This window comes from Rhynchophorus ferrugineus, unplaced genomic scaffold (genome assembly GCF_030347505.1).
Source record: "Rhynchophorus ferrugineus isolate W39M unplaced genomic scaffold, kcgeb_rfMv2 rfM4, whole genome shotgun sequence".
Classification (NCBI taxonomy): Eukaryota; Metazoa; Arthropoda; class Insecta; order Coleoptera; family Curculionidae; genus Rhynchophorus; species Rhynchophorus ferrugineus.
Genome location: NW_027472583.1, coordinates 44,067,310 through 44,086,225, shown reverse-complemented (window position 1 = coordinate 44,086,225; position 18,916 = coordinate 44,067,310). Strand labels below are relative to the sequence as shown.

At 31.7% G+C, this 18,916-nt stretch overlaps 1 protein-coding gene across 2 annotated transcripts in view; it reads left to right on the top strand.

Moving 5' to 3' along the window:
- Positions 1-18,916, top strand: part of Dg (Dystroglycan) — a 153,118-nt gene that overhangs the window by 113,312 nt on the left and 20,890 nt on the right. The window contains exon 1 of one of the 2 annotated variants that reach the window (XM_076403538.1): positions 8,701-8,898. The exons of the other annotated variant lie outside the window; for it this stretch is intronic. The gene's annotated coding sequence lies outside the window, so the exon portion shown is untranslated. Of the gene's footprint in view, positions 1-8,700; positions 8,899-18,916 lie in introns of those variants that run through there. 2 annotated transcript variants of the gene reach the window in all.

Here is an 18,916-nt window from a genome sequence, read left to right as displayed (position 1 = left end):
GATGGATAATATTTCTAATTTCCATTTTCTTTTCTTTCTTTCTATTAACAAGAGCACATATTCTATACACAATACTATATACAGAGAAATACTAACAGACAGTCGCTGATGCCATATCGCAGAATTAAAAGAAGAAAAGCAGCCTGATTATTAGGGGTGTTAGCTACCGAAAAAAATATTGATATTTCGTATATAGATAATTTTTTAAATATCTATAGATATTTTTAAAAGTATAAACAAGTATAAAAAATATCGATATTTGACAAGAAATGTATCGATATTATCTAGATGTAATCAAAATAGTGAATTATTGGCCTAAAAATATATTTTTTTTTCTAAATATTTTAGAGAGTAGTGATTTTGATGGCCGTACCAAACGTTTAAAATTAAGTACCAATTTAAAAGGTTTATTAAAAATATATTTAGCCGGCTTGGTGGCGCAGTGGTAAAGGCGATGAGACGGTCCTCCTACTGTTACGATAGCCGCGGGTTCGAATCCTGCTGGGGCATGGTCGTAAATTTATGTTTGTGATTGTTTAAAATTTGTGAATGTTCTAGGCAAAAGTGTAAAATCCGACAAGCAAAATGATCCCAGTCACGCCAGTAACCAGGCTGGGTAAGACCGGATGTCTTCTGGGATGATTTCTAAAGTTTGTCACTCGCCAGTCGGTAGGCTTAATACTGAGGACCGCGGTTCGGAGTCCACGTTAAACTTTAGGCCCAGTCCAGATAAACCCATAGTTGGTAAAAGGAGACTTATAAAAACTTGTAAAATATATATATAAAAATTATATTTAATTTATTTTGATAAAATATCGAAAAATATCGTCTAAAAACATATCGATATATCGACCAAAAATATCGATATTTTTTTTTGAAAGTACCGTTATATCGATATTTCTTCTGCATCTCTAATTTATAGAATATAGTAATTATACATTTTCAAAATTTCCAACGCAATATGGGGGAGGTACTTTCGAACATTGTCCCATTCTTCAGGATATAGGGTTATAATAGCAAATTATAAAAAAATATTATTTTATAGATAGACCTATTTATCTTGGATCTAAAAAGTAAAAGTGCTATCAAGATGGCAACCATAAATAAAGGCTGCTTCATCAGCTTGGCCTAGACCCGATTTCCCGAATTTCCAATAACTATATTATAATATTTTAGCGTATTTACTTTGCTTTTACTCCCAAAATATTTCTACGGAAAATAAAGTTTTCAGAAAAAAAACGTCAAAACATCATATGACACAGTTAGTAGACAATAAACGTTGGGGGGTGAAAGCATCATAATCCTTTATTTATTATTATGAATTTTAAAACACATAAGTGGTGTGTGGTCCTGTGCAAACACTGATAAAATTATCAACGACAAACAAACCCAGATATTCTTGAATTTCGCACAGAATAAAATGATATTTGCGTCCTAAATATCTCTTGATCTTTATCGTTGAGAAAATATCTCTAAAATCTATAAAAATATGTCTATTGGTGGGTCGGGATAGTAAATTATATTTTATATGTTTTTTATCTTCAATTTCGGATACTGAACAGTGACGTAATTCGCTTTGATATGTGTTCAATTTATCTTAACGGATTTCACATTTTATTGTTAAATTTCATCCAAAAAATTACCAATCTCGACCTGTTCGAGATATGAAAATAAATGAATTTTTATATATCCATTAATATGATTTAATTAGAACAATAGTTTTATGATTGTTGGTTACTGTTATCATCCAAGTGAATATATTTAACTAATTACTAATTTTACTAATTACACCCTACGTTAGATATACTTAGCACAATCTTAATTTAAAAATTAATGTATTACTACTGTTATGTTGTACTTGCAATAATGTACAAGCAAGGCCAGTACAGTATTAATACATCAGTATGTATTTCCCAAATTAAAATAAAACGAATCTACTTAAGCTAAAGTTAAGAATACACTTATACACTAAACACGTTCGCGTGGTTTGATTCGCTTCAATCTTCAGCAGCTGTATTGCTTCCACGTTAAAAGCTTGTAAGACGTCCAGGAATATTACAGGGCAGTATTTCTTTTCTTAGATGCCTTTTCAACCACCGCTGTTACACTGTGCACTTGGTCGATTGTCGAATGGTGATTCTGAAATCCAAACTGGAAATCTGGCATTTCTATAAGTGGTTTGATGCGTTTTAACAATAATTTCTCAAATAATTTTGATATCGCAGGTATCAGCGAAATGTTCTGTCGGTTTCTGAGGTTTTTTAAGCATAATTATTCGAGCAACCTTAAGGCATTTGGCAGACAAAGAGGCATTGAATATATATGTCAACATTATTATTGGTTTTCGTGGCAGCTGTTTTAATAACCCTGGTGAAATATCATCAGTTCCAGGGGCCTTTTTAGGATTTTTAGGATTGAGGTTGTTGTCAATTTCTGTGACAACTTCCATTGGAAAAATCAGATGTAGATTCTATATCGTTCGGTTGGAATACGTTAACTAAATGTTCTGAGAATCATTCAGCTTTTTCATCGTTGCATCGAACCAATTCTTTTAGTTTTTTAAATCTCCGAGTTGATTTCCATACCGAGTAATCTTTGTCTGCTTCCGAGCTTAATTCACTTAAATAGTTTCCCAAGTAACTCTATCAAATATTATTTTGTGTACAGCTTTTCTGGTTTTGGCCATACTCTTAGCTTTTCGCCTTTCTTTTATCAATTCTTCTTAACTAGGGTAGCTTCTTTTACAGCAATTGTATATACGGTAAAAGTGTCTCCATATAGGTATAGCATGGTTTTTATAAATCAACAATAATTCCTTACTTCAGCAGCATTAAAAAATATTGTAGTGTAATAATATTCCCCACAATTATTCTTTTTAGACACGAATCTCTAATTGTTAAACAGTAAAAATTGTTATATATATTTCAAGGAAATTATACAAAATTTCTATGTTTTGCTCCAAATTGCACACACGCAATGCTGATATAATGTAAATAAAATGTATTATATATAAAAAAAACGCTAGGATTGCATTAGTAATGCAATAACAAATTTTAAAAAATGAAAAAATGCCACGAGCAAAACTGATAAATTTTACAAGATATTAACCATAAATTTCGATTTAACACGGCCATTATTCAATACGTATGTATGATAACCTCCCAATCTTAGCCGCTACATGCAAAATGATACTATATATGGCGTTGGTGATCTTGTTTTGCATGCGGTATTACTTGTTTGCCGCTGCTAAATAATTCGACATTTCGTAAATACGTTTCACAACCTGATATCCTTCGTTGTTTTATAACAGCTTAGCGAAAATATTCCAGAAATTTCACTCTGAATAATGGGTCTACCCAAAAAATACACGATCATACGGTTAATAAGAAAGTAGTATCATCATTGTGGTTATGGAAATTAGAGATATATCATGTGTTGAGTTCCTTTTTCTTTTAATATTTATTATGACCAATATAAAATTTGGATGAAAAGGAAGATTTGCGTAATTATATTAATTATTATTTTACAGTACTTCCTCGTTATCCGTTACAATAAGATAGAAGCGGTTGGCGAAACCGCGGTTAACGAGGGATCCATATATGCATGGATTAAAGGGAAAAAATCCTAGAAATTATTTGTCGATTCATTAATGAAGACAAATCTATCTACATCTGTACATAAATATAGAATTTATTTTTACTTATACTTATATATAACAAAAAACACCTATATTACGCAAGTCACAAAGTTAACAGATCAATTGAAAAGTCCCTGGCCTGACACACAGATGGCGCTACTAGAAAATATGCGTGTATAAATTTGACAGCTGTCGGATCATTAGTTTGTGAATTATAGCATTTTGAGTGAAGCAACTTTTGTTACTTTGAAAAAAATGGATAAAACGGAATTTCGCGTGCTGATAAAATATTGCTTTTTGAAGGGAAAAAATACAGTTGAAGCAAAAACTTGGCTTGATGCCAAGTTTCGGGACACTGCCCCTGGAAAATCAAGCATCAAGTTTAGACGTAGTGAAATGAGCACCGAAGATGGTCAACGCAGTGGATGTCCAAAAGAGGTTGTTACCGACGAAAACATTTAAAATATCCACAAAATGATTTTGAATGACCATAAATCGAAATTGAATGAAATAACAGACACTCTAAAGATATCAACTGAACGTGTACATCATATCATTCACGAATATTTGGGTATGAGAAAGCCCTGTGCAAAGTGGGTGCCGCGCAAGCTCACTCTTGACCAAAAACAACGACGCGTTGATGATTCAGAGCAGTGTTTGAAGATGATGAAGCGTAATAAACCCGAGTTTTTGCATCGATATGTGACAATGTATGAAACATAGCTCCATCATTTCACTCCGAAATCCAATCGACAGTTATCCGAGTGGACTGGACACGATAAACCCGCTCCAAAAATTGGAAAAACGCAACAGTCGGCTGGCAAGGTTATGGCGTTTGTATTTTGGGATGCGCATGGAATAATTTTCATTGACTACCTTGAAGAAGGAAGGACCATCAACAGCGACTATTACATAGTGTTATTGGACCGTTTGAAGGACAAAATCGCCGAAAAACAGCCGCATTTGATGAAAAATAAAGTGCTGCTTCACCAAGACATTCACCGTGTCACGCGGTATTTTTTTAAATATCGATATATTTTTGTATCAGCGATTCGACCAAATTAGACTGACACAGAATGGTTTGGCTAGCAGAAGGTTTTGAGATGCTATAAATGTACGTACATGGATGATTTGATTGTTGCCAAACCAACGTCGTTTCTTTGATACAGTATCATCATATTGACAGAAGAATGAGAGAAACTTGCATAAAATAATGAAAAATATATCGATTAATATATATATTACCAATTCTTCTCAATAAACATCATTTTAAATTGAAAAAAAACGATCAGAATACATGCAAGCACCTAATGAAATCTGAAATGTATATAGGTTACTTGTGCAACTATTTCAAGTTGTTTTACAAGCAAACAGACAATTTGGAAGGTTCGAACCGCTGACGCTTTTGTACACATTTACTCTCGCACCTACAGACGATCTTTAACTATGTGTGGCTGGCAAAGGATTCAGGTCGAGCGGAACCTTCGAAATTGTATAACTACTTCTAAAACAGCTTCTAACAGTTACCCAAATAATATTTATAAACCGTAGGTTTTATAAAATGGTACAAGCGCAATTACAATTTCATATGTCTGTTTATAGTAAACAATATCAAGAAACTGTTAATAATTTTTACTTTGGTATTTTCAATTGGATTTAAAGTTGAGTTCTCTAGCGGCCATGTACACAATTGTTTTCTTGTGTAAAAAAATATTTTAATATATTGGGTGAATTGGTTTTATTTATTTTATTTTTACATATATCTGAATATATCTTATAGATCTGAAGAGTTTAAATACAATTAATATGTTACTTCAAGCAGTTTAACAGGCCCTTAAATAGGTTGTGAAATGAGCTTAGGACAAGAGCTTTTAATTTACATGAAAACTATTTTGTTTTAGCGGAAATAAACGACGATTCGTTTCAAGAACTGCACAGGCAAGACTGCCAAACCAATTCTATTTTAATATAGACGAAACCCTTCTAATATAAATATATCACTGGTCACATTACGCTATTATATACCACAGCGACTTCTTGGAATATCCAGTGCCGTATTAGTCGCATTATGTAATATATAGTCTATCCAAAGTTATTTTATAAATATTAAATATATAAATCTAAATTTGTGACGTCAAAAGGTCGCAATAGTCCCGTATAAACTCTGAGTTGTATACAATATACATAACAGTAAAAATGCTTACCTCTCTAACAAATTTTACTGGCAAAAGGGGGACTCCATTAATTCGTTCCTGTTCAAACTAGCTGATTAGAGACGCAATCTGTTTTTCTGGCTTCGGGATTTTCAATCAAAGTAATAATAAAGAGCAACTTGAAATTTACCAAAACAAGCAAAGCATTAAAATAACGTTTGCCGGTTTATAACCTCTTATCACTATTGTTTTGAAGAATTTTGCATACGTTTGACAACCGGACGTCTTTGGTAGGCTAGTTCGGTTACACCTTCGTACATATCAGACAGCATTGTGTCTCTTTTTATTTTTAACTAGAATAAAATTAAAAGAAATATATTGTCTGATTCTAAAACGAATTTACAAATTGCGTCAGGCGATACATTATTCTTGATGTATGATGATAACGTATGTACAAAATAACTTTTGATATACTATATATGATCATATTAAATAAGAATATTTGATGAAAATCACGGTTTTTATATGAAGAATCAGTGTAAATTCATATAGGAAGCTAAATTATAAAAAACCCAATGAGTTTATATATAATACGTACCACAGAGGGGATAGACAAAATAATTTGAACTTAATGTAATATCGAACATCATGTTGCTTGGTAACATTGTTTGGGTGTAAGTAATTACGCGTATGTCTATGTAAGTCTTGTAAAAAAGTGGTGCAACGATTATAAACCCTTCGCATTTGATGATTGGAAGAATGAAGTATTGTCCAATGAATCATCGTTTACATTGTTTCCTACAATCGATCGGTTATGTATAGAAAATCCCAAAAGAAGTCTACAATCCGGATTGCCTGCTACAACAAGTATGGCTAAGTTCCGTTATGATTTGGACGATGTATATCGTAGTATTCGGCTGGTTCTATGAATCCCATCACTGGGCGGATTACTTCGAATGAATATTGCTGCCAAACACTTCCATATTCCAAGATCATAATGCACTCCTACATACAGCCAAAAAAGTTCAGTTTTGGCTTGAGGAGCAGCAGAATATCATCAATCATCTAAACGGTCATGGGAATCAGAGATTAAGTATTTCCATGTCCAACATCATTGAAGCAAACGGTGGATGTTTTGGTACAACAATGGAACAAGACTCTGTTGAAAATTATTCGTCTATATATGACATTCTACAAATCCACCGCGAAATTTCGCGAAAAATTGTCACTGTTTTAAAACCAAATGATGACTCAACACCTTATTAACAATTAATTATTATGTATGTTCGGTGTTATTTTGTCCACCCCCTGTATATACTAAAATATCCAATTCTATAAGAAACTTGTACTAATGCTAATAAGCATTCAAAAAGCTCAAAATTCTTTATGCAGTAAAATGTGGATTAATTAGGATGACCTAAATTTTCAGTCGTTTTTTTTTTCTGCTGGTAAATGCCAGATGTTTTGTTAAACACGGGAAGATTTCCTGGAAGATGACAAATTAATGAAAATGTATTCTTTGGACATACAAATGTTTGAACTAAAGTTCGGATACTTTTTTGTAACCGACGTCCAAAAAGGAGGAGGTTCTATGTTCAACTGCTTTTTTTTTTTAAATATATGTTCATGGATTTGTCCGTCAATTATGCACCGATTTTCAAAATATTTTTTTATTCGAAAGAGTTCACTTCCGAAGTGGTCCCATTGGAACCTAGTCAGGATTTGATGGTGGAAAGAAGGGAAATCGAGGAAAACCCTCAAATTTCAAAGGCATACAAAGTTTTCACATATTTTTTTTTCTAAAATAATCAGATATTTGTGTATAATGTTATTGCTGAACTAATGCGACGGAAGACCGGAAGTCGTTCAGTGCATTCAGTTTGATTTTTAAGCACTAACCATATCATATGTGAAGCCGTAGAAATACTGCAAGCAACTGCTTATATGGTGTAGTGGTTAGAGTAATTCAGCTGACATGCGGTTATTCTAGTTTAGGTTAGAACATTTGTCAAATCACCTAGGCTAAGTAAACGGACCCCAGAGCCTGAAGCGTGCCTTATTTTGAATCATTGTTTCTTTATTCCTATTTTACTTATACGGACTGCACCTTATTTGGCCTAACTATTATAATAATTAATAAAATAACTTCGTAATTTATTGAATAATTATCTAAAACTAAATAAAGAATAATAAAATAGTATAACAAAAAAATGAACCGACTTCAAAAGAAAATTAAAAAATAATCAAACTTAGAATTTTAACCCAAAAAATCGTTTTCAATTAAAATATGTACATAATTATATTCGTATATAGTAGAAAATACGTTCTGTAGATAGGTTAAATAAGGTTTTTGTTTATTTTTATTTAGTTATTACAATGATTATTATGTACATTTGTTATTTTAAAACGTTTTGTTTAAAATCTAAGTTTGCTTATTTATTTTTTCATGTCGGTTCAATTTTTTTATTTTGTCATTCATTTAATAGTTAAATGTTCAAATAATGAGCACATCAATGATAGTGTTTTGCGAAGGAAATGGTTTTAGGATAAATGCACAAAACAACTCTAATCAACTATTATTACTAAGAAATAAATTGTTCCAGAACTGAGATGACCGCATGTACTCATTCGGTTAAGCAAAATTATTAATCTATATTAAGCTATGCGTCAAATTCGCCGCTTGTATTGTTGTTTATATTTAAACTAAATTTTTAATGCCAGTTAATAACCACCAACCTGTTGTAAACCACATTGATTGTTAATATTATTAATATTATCTCGAAAACATTACGAATTGCCCGCAAACCAGACGCTGCAACGAAATCTGCATGTCCAGGAAGCGGGGCGACTTGTTCGAAAAGCCAACGTCGTCGTTACTCATCGATGGAGCCGCGTTGCGTTATTTTCAGTGTCTGACAAATAGTCAAACGTTGGGCCAGGGTGAACGTTCGAAGCTCTCGCAGTGATCCAGTTTGGAATTAAATGCCTCAGATCGGTCGCTAATTAGTTCGCGAACGCCCGCAGAAGAGTCGACGATTGATTGAGTGACTCGGGTTCAGACGTGCACAAGTGAAATCCGTTCGGTGGTATTTAGAACACTATTAAACCGTAAGTTTTATTTCATTCACGATGTCTTTCGAGCTTGTTTTATGTCTCTTTTATTTCGTTTTATATTGATGTTGGTAGTTCAGTTGATTTTTAGTTTTACTGTTTAAACAGTAGTTCCTAATGCAAACATCTCAACAATTAAATCATTTTCATTTATCTTCGGAGTTTCTAAAAATCTGATATATAAGATTCTCGTGTCACATTGTTTGTTACAATACACCTCCGAGACGATTTTTATGAAGTTTTATATGTATATTCGGTAAGTCCTAGAATTTTAATCGTAATCTATCTTTTATACCCCTGAATGATAAGGGTGATCCACCCCAAACATTTATTTTTGATTTTTTTATCATATAGTCTTGAAAAATGCATACAAATGTAAATTTTCACCCTTTTACCACCAACCCCTATTTTTTAATAGCGACTTTAATAATTTAATAATTTTTAACCCCGGTCTATAATTGGTCAATTATCAGTTGATAATGAAGTTGATTGATATTGTTTTTTAGTAGCATTGCCATAATTAGTGATAAGATTACAGGTAGTTTTTTCTACCATAATATTCTTTAGAAATAATTTATATAGCAAAACAACGTCTGCCGGGTCAACTAGTATTCTTTTTTTATATTTAAAGTCTCCTTTCTACCAACGAAGGTTTATATGGACTGAACCTACAGTTTAACGTGGGCTCCGAACCACGATCCTCGGCATTAAGCCTACCGACTGACGAGTGACCAACTTAGAAATCATCCGGTCTTACCCAGCCTGGTTACTAGCGTGACTGGAATCATTTTCCGTCTAGGACTTTGCGCTCTTATCTAGGACAATCACAAATATTAAACATTCACAAACATAAATTTACGACCACGCTCCAGCAGGGTTCGAGATTCCCAGCGACTATAGCAACAGTAGGCGGACCGTCATGTCGCCTTTACCACTACGCCAACCAAGCCGGCAACTAGCATTCTTATAAAGTTTCAGTTCATTTTGTAGAATTTAATTTATACGTTGTCAATACAAATTTTATTTTCTTGCTATCCCCATATTTTTTTTTTCAACAACTTATATGACGTATTTCAGTAATTCAGTTTATACGTATTTTATATGTTTCTGTATTCATTTTAGACTCTTTTATATTAGGTCAATGTACTCTAATTATTTTTCACATTAAAAATTATTTATTGAGAAAAATTGATACCATATATATTAATCAAAATACATTTATAATTTTCTACAACTTTTTCTTATCTTTCGAGCAACACGATGATGAACTATATTCAATCCATTATCATATTTCTTCAGCATTTAAAAACCGTGTTCCAGCTAAACCATGTAGCACCCATCTAAACAAGTGCTAACAAGACACACATCATCTGCCTCATGCAGAGGCAGAATTTTCCATTCGAGCTTCAAAAGTATATTCTTTACCACTCTTGCAACATGTGGGGAAGCGTTGTCATAAAAGAGAATGACTTTACATGTTTTACTCGCTATTGCTGGTTTTTTTGCAAAAATAAGTAATTTTTCATTTTATATGCCAGCAAAATTTCATTCAGTTTTAGTAACTTGTAACACTACCTTTTTACATTTATTTACATTTACATTAATCCTTCGCATTTTCATCAGTAGATGTCGCCGATCAAAATACGTGCAAACACCAACAATTCGTATGTATTTTATTCAATCTTTTAAACGATGTGCCTCAAAATAAAGGTTACATTTAGTGGATTTATTGAAAATAATCTATCGAAAGATTTGTTATTGATTATTTTTTAAATATATTTTTTTGTCTCTTTTTTACAACGAGGCTTTATCTGGACTGGATCTATTGTTTAACGTGGGCTCCGTCTACCGACTGGCGAGTAACCAACTTAGAAATCATGCGGTCTTACCCAGCCTGGTTACTGGCGTGACTGGGATCATTTTCCTTGTCGGATTTTACATTCTTGCCTAGGACAATCACAAATATTAAACAATCAGAAACATACATTTACGATCATGCCCCAGCAGGGATCAGCTTAGTAGCAGCACTTCTACTTGTTTACGTGACCGCTAAGATGAAAATAAACTTCATTCGAAAACAAAATATTGATAAACGTTGAAAAGGGATGATTTATTCTTAGCTTGAACTTTAATTCTTATATTAATTCAATTTTGTAAGGATGCAGCTTTATAGTCTTTATAAAATTGTTTATGTATTAGTTATCCTTGCATATGTAAAGCAATAGCTTGTAAATATAGTTTATATTCTATAAAAATATATATATATATATATATATATATATATATATATATATATATATATATTTCACAATTTTTAATTAAATTATAGAGAACTTGAAAGTTAAAGATATTATGGACCTGTGTTTATTTCAAATAGTGGAGATACTCCACATGCATTTAAAACTCGGCACTCAATTGTTCTAGTTCTAAGGGTTTTTGTAAATTAACCTTTTTAATTTAATTGTAATTCTTCTATTTTTTATGTTCACGTAACTTTATTTGTGTTTTTTCGCAAACCATTTAATATTCTTGCTGACGCGGCCGTTGTGGAATTGAACATTATTAACGCAATAAAAATGTGTTCAAATTCAAACAAAATTACCAATCATAATTTGTGTTATGACAAGTAGTTTATCACCAATTATGTTTACCAATATGTTGGCGCTAGTAAGACCTTAAAAATCAATTATAATTAAGTGCCACACTTACCACATAATAATATACATTACATTTCCATAAACTTACACTTTTAAAATATATTGTTAACATGAATAAAAGAAAAAATAATCGTCTTAAATTATTTGTAATAAAAAATATGAGAACTACTGATAAATATGCACTATTGTACAATATATTTGAACCATACATAATGTGTCTGAATCTATTGATAAATTATTTCAATTTATTTTTATGAACTCATTAATATTAGAGAAAATATATAGAATACGATTACTGAGCTGCTGTAACTATAAATAATATAAATAAAATTGATAAATATAATCTATATTATACCGTATAAGTTTTAAACTGTGTATGTGGATTTATCGACGAATATTATCAATAATTTAATAATAAATAATAAAATGTTCTAGTAATTTATTGATATGACTGTCCACTTTATAACAGGATAACTTTTATTGGTTATAACAATTTTTTAAAATGTTTAATTCTATATGCCAGGAAATATGAAATATTTTTACTAAACCGCCATTGCATGTGTGCAAATATTGGTAAGCTGATACTATTTCGCAATAGTGAAGCTTTTGTATTATATGTATTTATTGACACTTGAATTATTTAGAAAGCCCATTCACTAAAAAACTACGGAAGCTGCCATGCGGGTCCTAACAATTGCCCCCTCTTGACACGATTGGATATCTTGGCTTCCAACGACTTGGTAATTATCAGTGATGGTCATCGCAAATCAATTCCTTGGGGAGTCAGTTAAACTCTCTTGTTAAAGGTCTAACTTAATTACTGACAGGAAATTTTCAGCCTCTAGGGTACAATTCACAAATCAATCTGTCTGGCTTAAGGGGTAGCAATATATTTGTATTGTGTATGACTAACTCTTCGTATTTTATTTATTTGATGTTATTTTTCATTTAATGGGATTTTCAGTTTATATTTATAGTTTCTTTTTGATCTTTTACCATCAGGTCTATTTTTAATTTAACAGGTGGTATTGACAATTTTTGTAAATACTATGTTCTTGCGTCATAATACTCTATATCTTCGGTGCTGAGAAAAATAAAAATTTGATAGTAAAACAGCCTTGACGTGAATATATCTTAAAGACAATATCGCAAAAGTTACGCAACTTTACTATTCTAGTTTATTGTATTTATAACATTTGTTTATAAATTCTTCAATATTTCAGAAAGTATATAAAATATGATTCGCAAACCATCCTAAAAATATACACCAAAATTTGGTGAAGGCCATGTGGAAATTCCAAGTAACAGCATTGTTTATACTCCCTACAATTTTGAGTTTGTTGAATGAAATAACTGTTTATATGGAAGCACGCGCTTTTTGTTTTATTATGGTAGGTTGCTGAATCCAATTCTACGATGAAATGTTATAATTTAATATATTGTTTGTTTAAACTCCCTATATTTACCTTCATCAGTATTTTTGGATCGTGATATATATACATGGTTTATAATTTCCATTTTTTTATTTTAGAGGAGAGATATGAGTTTCAAATGTTTGACATTTTTGTTATATAAGAACAATTTGAGTTTGTTATTGTAATCTTTATAAATCTTTTTGCGTCAGAAAACACTGATGTTATATGAAAACTGATGATAACTGTGAAATAGTCTTATCTGTTCGTATCTGTATATATAAATATATAAATATTGCATGATGTTGCCTATGGACAATTACGATCACAAACATACATATCCATAACTTCATTACCTTTCCATATCAATATTCTTACTTCGAAATATTTGTTTAATATTGTAATAGCTGGTCAACGATTTTCATAAAAAAATAAGTCGTTGGTGCTTTAAAAATATAATGTGAATCGTAGTCTAAAAAATTTAATAGAAAATATGGTTAGTTGGCTTCATAGCTTTAACAAATAATATAAAATAAGTGATATATATACGATAGTTTATGAATAAATAGTGTCTATAAGTTGATATATTAAAATTTATTTGTTGTTTTGTAGTTGCAGATGTTGCAAGCTACGTTTTATTACTTTAATGATAACAATTAATACAAAAATAATGATAAATATGACAGTATTATTCAATATTTGATATGAACGAACCGTACGTAAGGTGAGCCATATAGATATATCGTTCCACTTTAGTGCTATGAACTCTGTGATAATGCAATAGCTTACATTGAACATAGTTATTTTAAGTTAGTGTTAATCACGTATTTTGAAATTATATAGATTGTGCTAGTTATAAAGCTGTATGTTGTATTTCTCGATCGATCAAAATTATTATTCTTCATAATGAAATTTTGCTTGAGATTGTTGAAACACGAATATTTGAAGCACTATTCATGTTGAGAAATATAGAAGGCTTACTTCAGCAAGTATCGAAAACCCTTATCATCATAATATATTCTTGGTATATGAGAATAGAAATGTTAATCGGTATATCAAATCCTTTAAATAAAAAATAAGTCCATACAAAATCACCTGTTTAATCCTGACAATACTTTTTTATTTAAACATTTTATTCAATATATTAATAGTAGCTCAGATTCTTATTTAAACGAGTTCAATTAACAATTGAAGTCAGGGAAACAGCGATAAACAGCATTACTACTTAATGATGCTTCATCGCCTTTAACATCGAACTAAGTAAAAATAGAAAAGCAACAAGTCGAAAAAAAAACAATTTCATTTCATTTTTAGTAAAATGTTTTATTGAAACGATACCATTGATGCTGCATTAGAAAGAATGATAATTATAAATTACACGTATAAACATATGACTTCATCCTTTTATGCAAATGCAAAGTTGCGAAACATTCTGCAGATAAAGGTAATTGCATCGATTGGAGCTAGTGATGATCTAGAGATCCTAGGCCTGGAAAATATGGCGAGCGTGATATCGCTTTTTACTGGAGTTTTATCCATTATGATTCATTATGATTATGTACTAATTTGTTATTACATCTTACATTAGATATGGTTAGCTTAACTCTTAAATAATTAATTTGTTACTATTATTATGTTATGCTTGCAAAAATGTACAAGCAAGATGAGCGCAGTATAAATATATCAGAATATATTTGCCAAATTAAAATTAAATTGTAGAGTACTTAAAATAAAATTCAGACTTTTACACACATGCCAGACACACTTACACTATACACTATTGGTTCGCTTCAATCTTGTAATGTGCTGCGTTTTGTCCTGTACCTGTATTGTTTCCACGTAGCTGTGATTTAATATTATTGTAAAGCCAAATCTTCTATAGTTTCGTGGATAGATAATTTACATTGATAAGCATTGATAATTTAATCTTGTCTTACAACTGATCTTCATACAACTCAATATTTGTTCACCATAAGTTCAAATAGACCTTATAATTAACTGATGAATCTCTCAATCTCTTTGATCTAAGATGAATTTGGATGTATATTCCAACCAACCAGTACATTTCTTTGATTTTTAATCTGATCTGCTCTGCTTTTTGTCTAACGTGATGACGTACTAGAGAATTCCGGTTATATATATATATATATATATATATATATATATATATATATATATATATATATATATATATATGGAGTTATTTCAATTACAATGCCGTATCTTCACTTTCCTTTAACGACTTTCCGTGCTCTTTGTCTTGTGTGTTAAAACCGTATATGAAAAAACCCATTCTCTTTCAATACAATCCATTATAAATGACTAGTTAGGTATTTCCAACCAATAAGTGCTAGTTATGTAACAGTGGTGTTAGTGACGTCTGCTCTAAATAGATGGAGTCACATTTATATCACTAATATGTATACTATTTATTCAAACCAATTCATTAGCAAACTGGTCTTATAGTTTGTCTATAAAACTATGCATCTTTGTCACTTAAATAAAAGTTTTTAGGCCGACTTGATGGCGCAGTAGTTAAGGCGACGGACGGCCCTCGTACTCTTGCGATAGCCGCGGGTTCTAATCCTGGGACTTGAATATACTTTATATTTGTGATTGTAATTGTAAATCTCTTTATAGACAACAGTGGAAAATCCGACAAGGAACCATCCCAGTCACGCCAGTAAACAAGCTGGGTAAGATCGGATATCTTCTGGAATGGTATCTAAGTTGGTCACTCTGTAGGCCAATCTGTAAGTTTAATGCCGAGGGCCGTGGTTCGGAGCTCACGTTAAACAGTACGTCCAGTCTAGATAAACCCTCGTTAGTAAAAAAGGAGACGTTAAAATATGCCTATAAAAACCGTTTTTTTTTTTCATCTTTAGATGAATCATATATCTTTTTCTAGTGTTTCGTAAACCGAATAACCACTGTCATATATCTTACGACATTCATAAAATATAACAACAAACAAGTACCTTATCGGCTTCTATAATCCAAGAATCATTTTGTTTGATTTTTTCAATTATTTTCTAATAGTGTTACACTCACCGATTCACCGATCAAAATATCATAAATGTTTGCAAGGTTTTTTTATATTACAATTGCAACCTATTGACCACACCAAGGACTCTTCACCCGATGTATTATTTGAATTCCTACACCAATTATATGTAATCATCCAATAATAGAGCTGGAGACCTAAATAAACTAGAAAGATTCAAATTATCAGTCACGCAGTGGTCGAAAATGAACCAATTAAAATTTTAGGTCAGCCGTATCGAAAGCGATTCCAGATCAATTAGCGATCAGGAAAACAGAGAAGAAAAAACGACGGAGAAAGTCGACGGGCGAGAGTGAATGAGAAGGAGAGGAAGAACAAATGTCCGGGGATAGAGCCTAATTGAAACCGCTGGTACCGTCTGTTGTTCGGCCGATTGTGTTTAACGGTATTAAACGGCCAACTTCGATTATACCACTAATGAAAAACAATTGCAGCGCGTCGTATGCCGGCGATGAAGTAACCTTTCTAGAGCTAAATTTAAATATAGTTTATTGTGGGATTATGAAATGATTAAGCTCGTTACATCGGCAATTTGATTATTGCATACTGATTTACCATGTTTGAATACAAGATGGGAGATGACTAAGGTCAATACGAAGTAAACACCGCCATTTTTATATCTAAATTATATATGCTATAAATGGATTTTATTTTATAATACTTTTTATTCGCTTATAACGATAGATTCAACATTATTCTAAACAGTATCCTGCATAAGATACGATATTTCTTCATCTTTTTCAGCGTTAAAAAAGTCACAAAGGTTTCTGAGGAATTCCAACACCTTTCATTTCACAGACATATCTATGATTCAGGATTTATTTTTTAGCAGTGCATTCATTCACTGTCACATTTTAAACGAATTATCAAATTTCTAACATAATCTTAGAAAGATGTAGAATTTGGTTTAAACATCACATTTGAAAGACCTCAGGCTTACAGATGTCAATATGTAACAATATACAACTCTCGGAGCAAAATAAAGCAATAGTAATATTCCTTGATATAGTCCTGATTATAATATTGGCCAGTCACAGAAAAGCACATCTTCTGACAGTCTTCTTCTGTATTACCGATTCCAAGATATTACTCCTGTACTAGCTCTAACTCGGTCACGTTTAGATTTTTTTCTTCATTAATTCTCGAGCTATATGACTGTGCGAACTATATTTTGAAGAATGCTATAAATTGATATATAGCACTATCCTATCATTAGCGATCATCAGATAAGTCTAGAAGTTTGTAACGTCATATTGAACGTCATGTCTGTTTTTTAAAAGCTTTTGTTGGAGTGGGGAATTTCCTTGGGGAACACCCAAATGAATATGATGATTCATTTCGCACCAGCACGTAGCTAGGAACACCATCGTAAGATCCCTAAGAAGTTTATCATGTTGGAAAATCATTTTATTTTACTGCTTTAACGACAATTTTCATTCATCTTGACTCAAACCTATCAATTTCAATAATAACCACCTCTCACTACGATATAGTTCGGTTGGAATTCCACATCTTCGTACACTTTCGACCTTTTACTACATTCTTAGATGTTAAACTTATGAAATTACCCTGTTGTACACAGTAAACAGGATTTCGGCCAATATTTTTGAAAAATCAAATTCAATGATCTTGTATCAATACCCAAATACTTTACACCGATGGTACATCGACTTCCTTAACCACCAGCCTCCCGAGACACCCTAAAAGTTTCACTGCTGAGCTAATTGTGTGTGTGTGTTTAGTTATTTACCTTTGTACTCTGTTATTTTGTATCCATATTAATTGTGGTCCTAACTATATTCAACTACCGTTGTAGTCGCCAAATAATACATGTGTTAAAACAAAAAAAAATGCTTATACAATTCAACACAATTTCATACATAATTACATACATCAAAACTGTTATGACAGATATCGAATCTTACTACATAACATTTTATGTTAAACATTTTTACACTACTTAACTGGTGGCTTCATTGGTGGCAACTAATTTGTTAAAAATAATATGCATATTTATTTATTTAGTTTTTCTTAAGTGTTGTTTATAAATTGTACTTGTTTACTATATTACCACTATTCAACCTATAGTTTGCTACTATCATTATTAACGCTATATTTACTACAAATACGTATGTTTATAGAGTTGAGTTTAATTTATATATTTTTACATAAATTAAATTAGAATAAATGTTTAAAGCTGTTAAGCAACAAATAGTGTTACAGCGGCTATATAAGAAAACAAAAAAATATAGAATTTCATCAGAATCACGCCCCAGTGTCTCTGCATCAACTGCATACAAATTGCATCCGCCAATACAGCACGATACATTAACATGACCCTGGATGCCAAACTCAGATTAAACGAGCGCATAAAAAAGAAACAGGACAAACTCAACATCAAGCTCGAAAAGTGTATTGGTCGCTGGTCCAAAACTCCAAGTTATCAATTTACAATAAGCTTATTTTGGATAAGCAAGTACTAAGACCAGAACTCGAGCTGGCTGGGAAGAAATGTTGTGAAAGATTGGTTATGGAGAAATGAATAATAACGGTTTATGTTTATTGAAATTTACTTCATTGAATAACTCTGTGGTTAACTCCTGTTTTCGTTGAGCGCTCAACAATGGAAGGTCGATGAGAAGACCTGATGTGGACCTGACCGTTATTTTTCTCGTGCAATAAATACTACAGCTACAACTCCAAAGGGCAAAGTTTAAAAAGTCGCATACAATCAATCTCGACTGCAATAATTTACAAAATCCAAAATATTAAAAGGATTTTAAAATCGAAACTACTAATAAATTCCAGGCACTAGAACACCTAAACTATACAAATATTGATACAATAGGCAAAAAATGGCATTGAATTCAGTATGATGCACT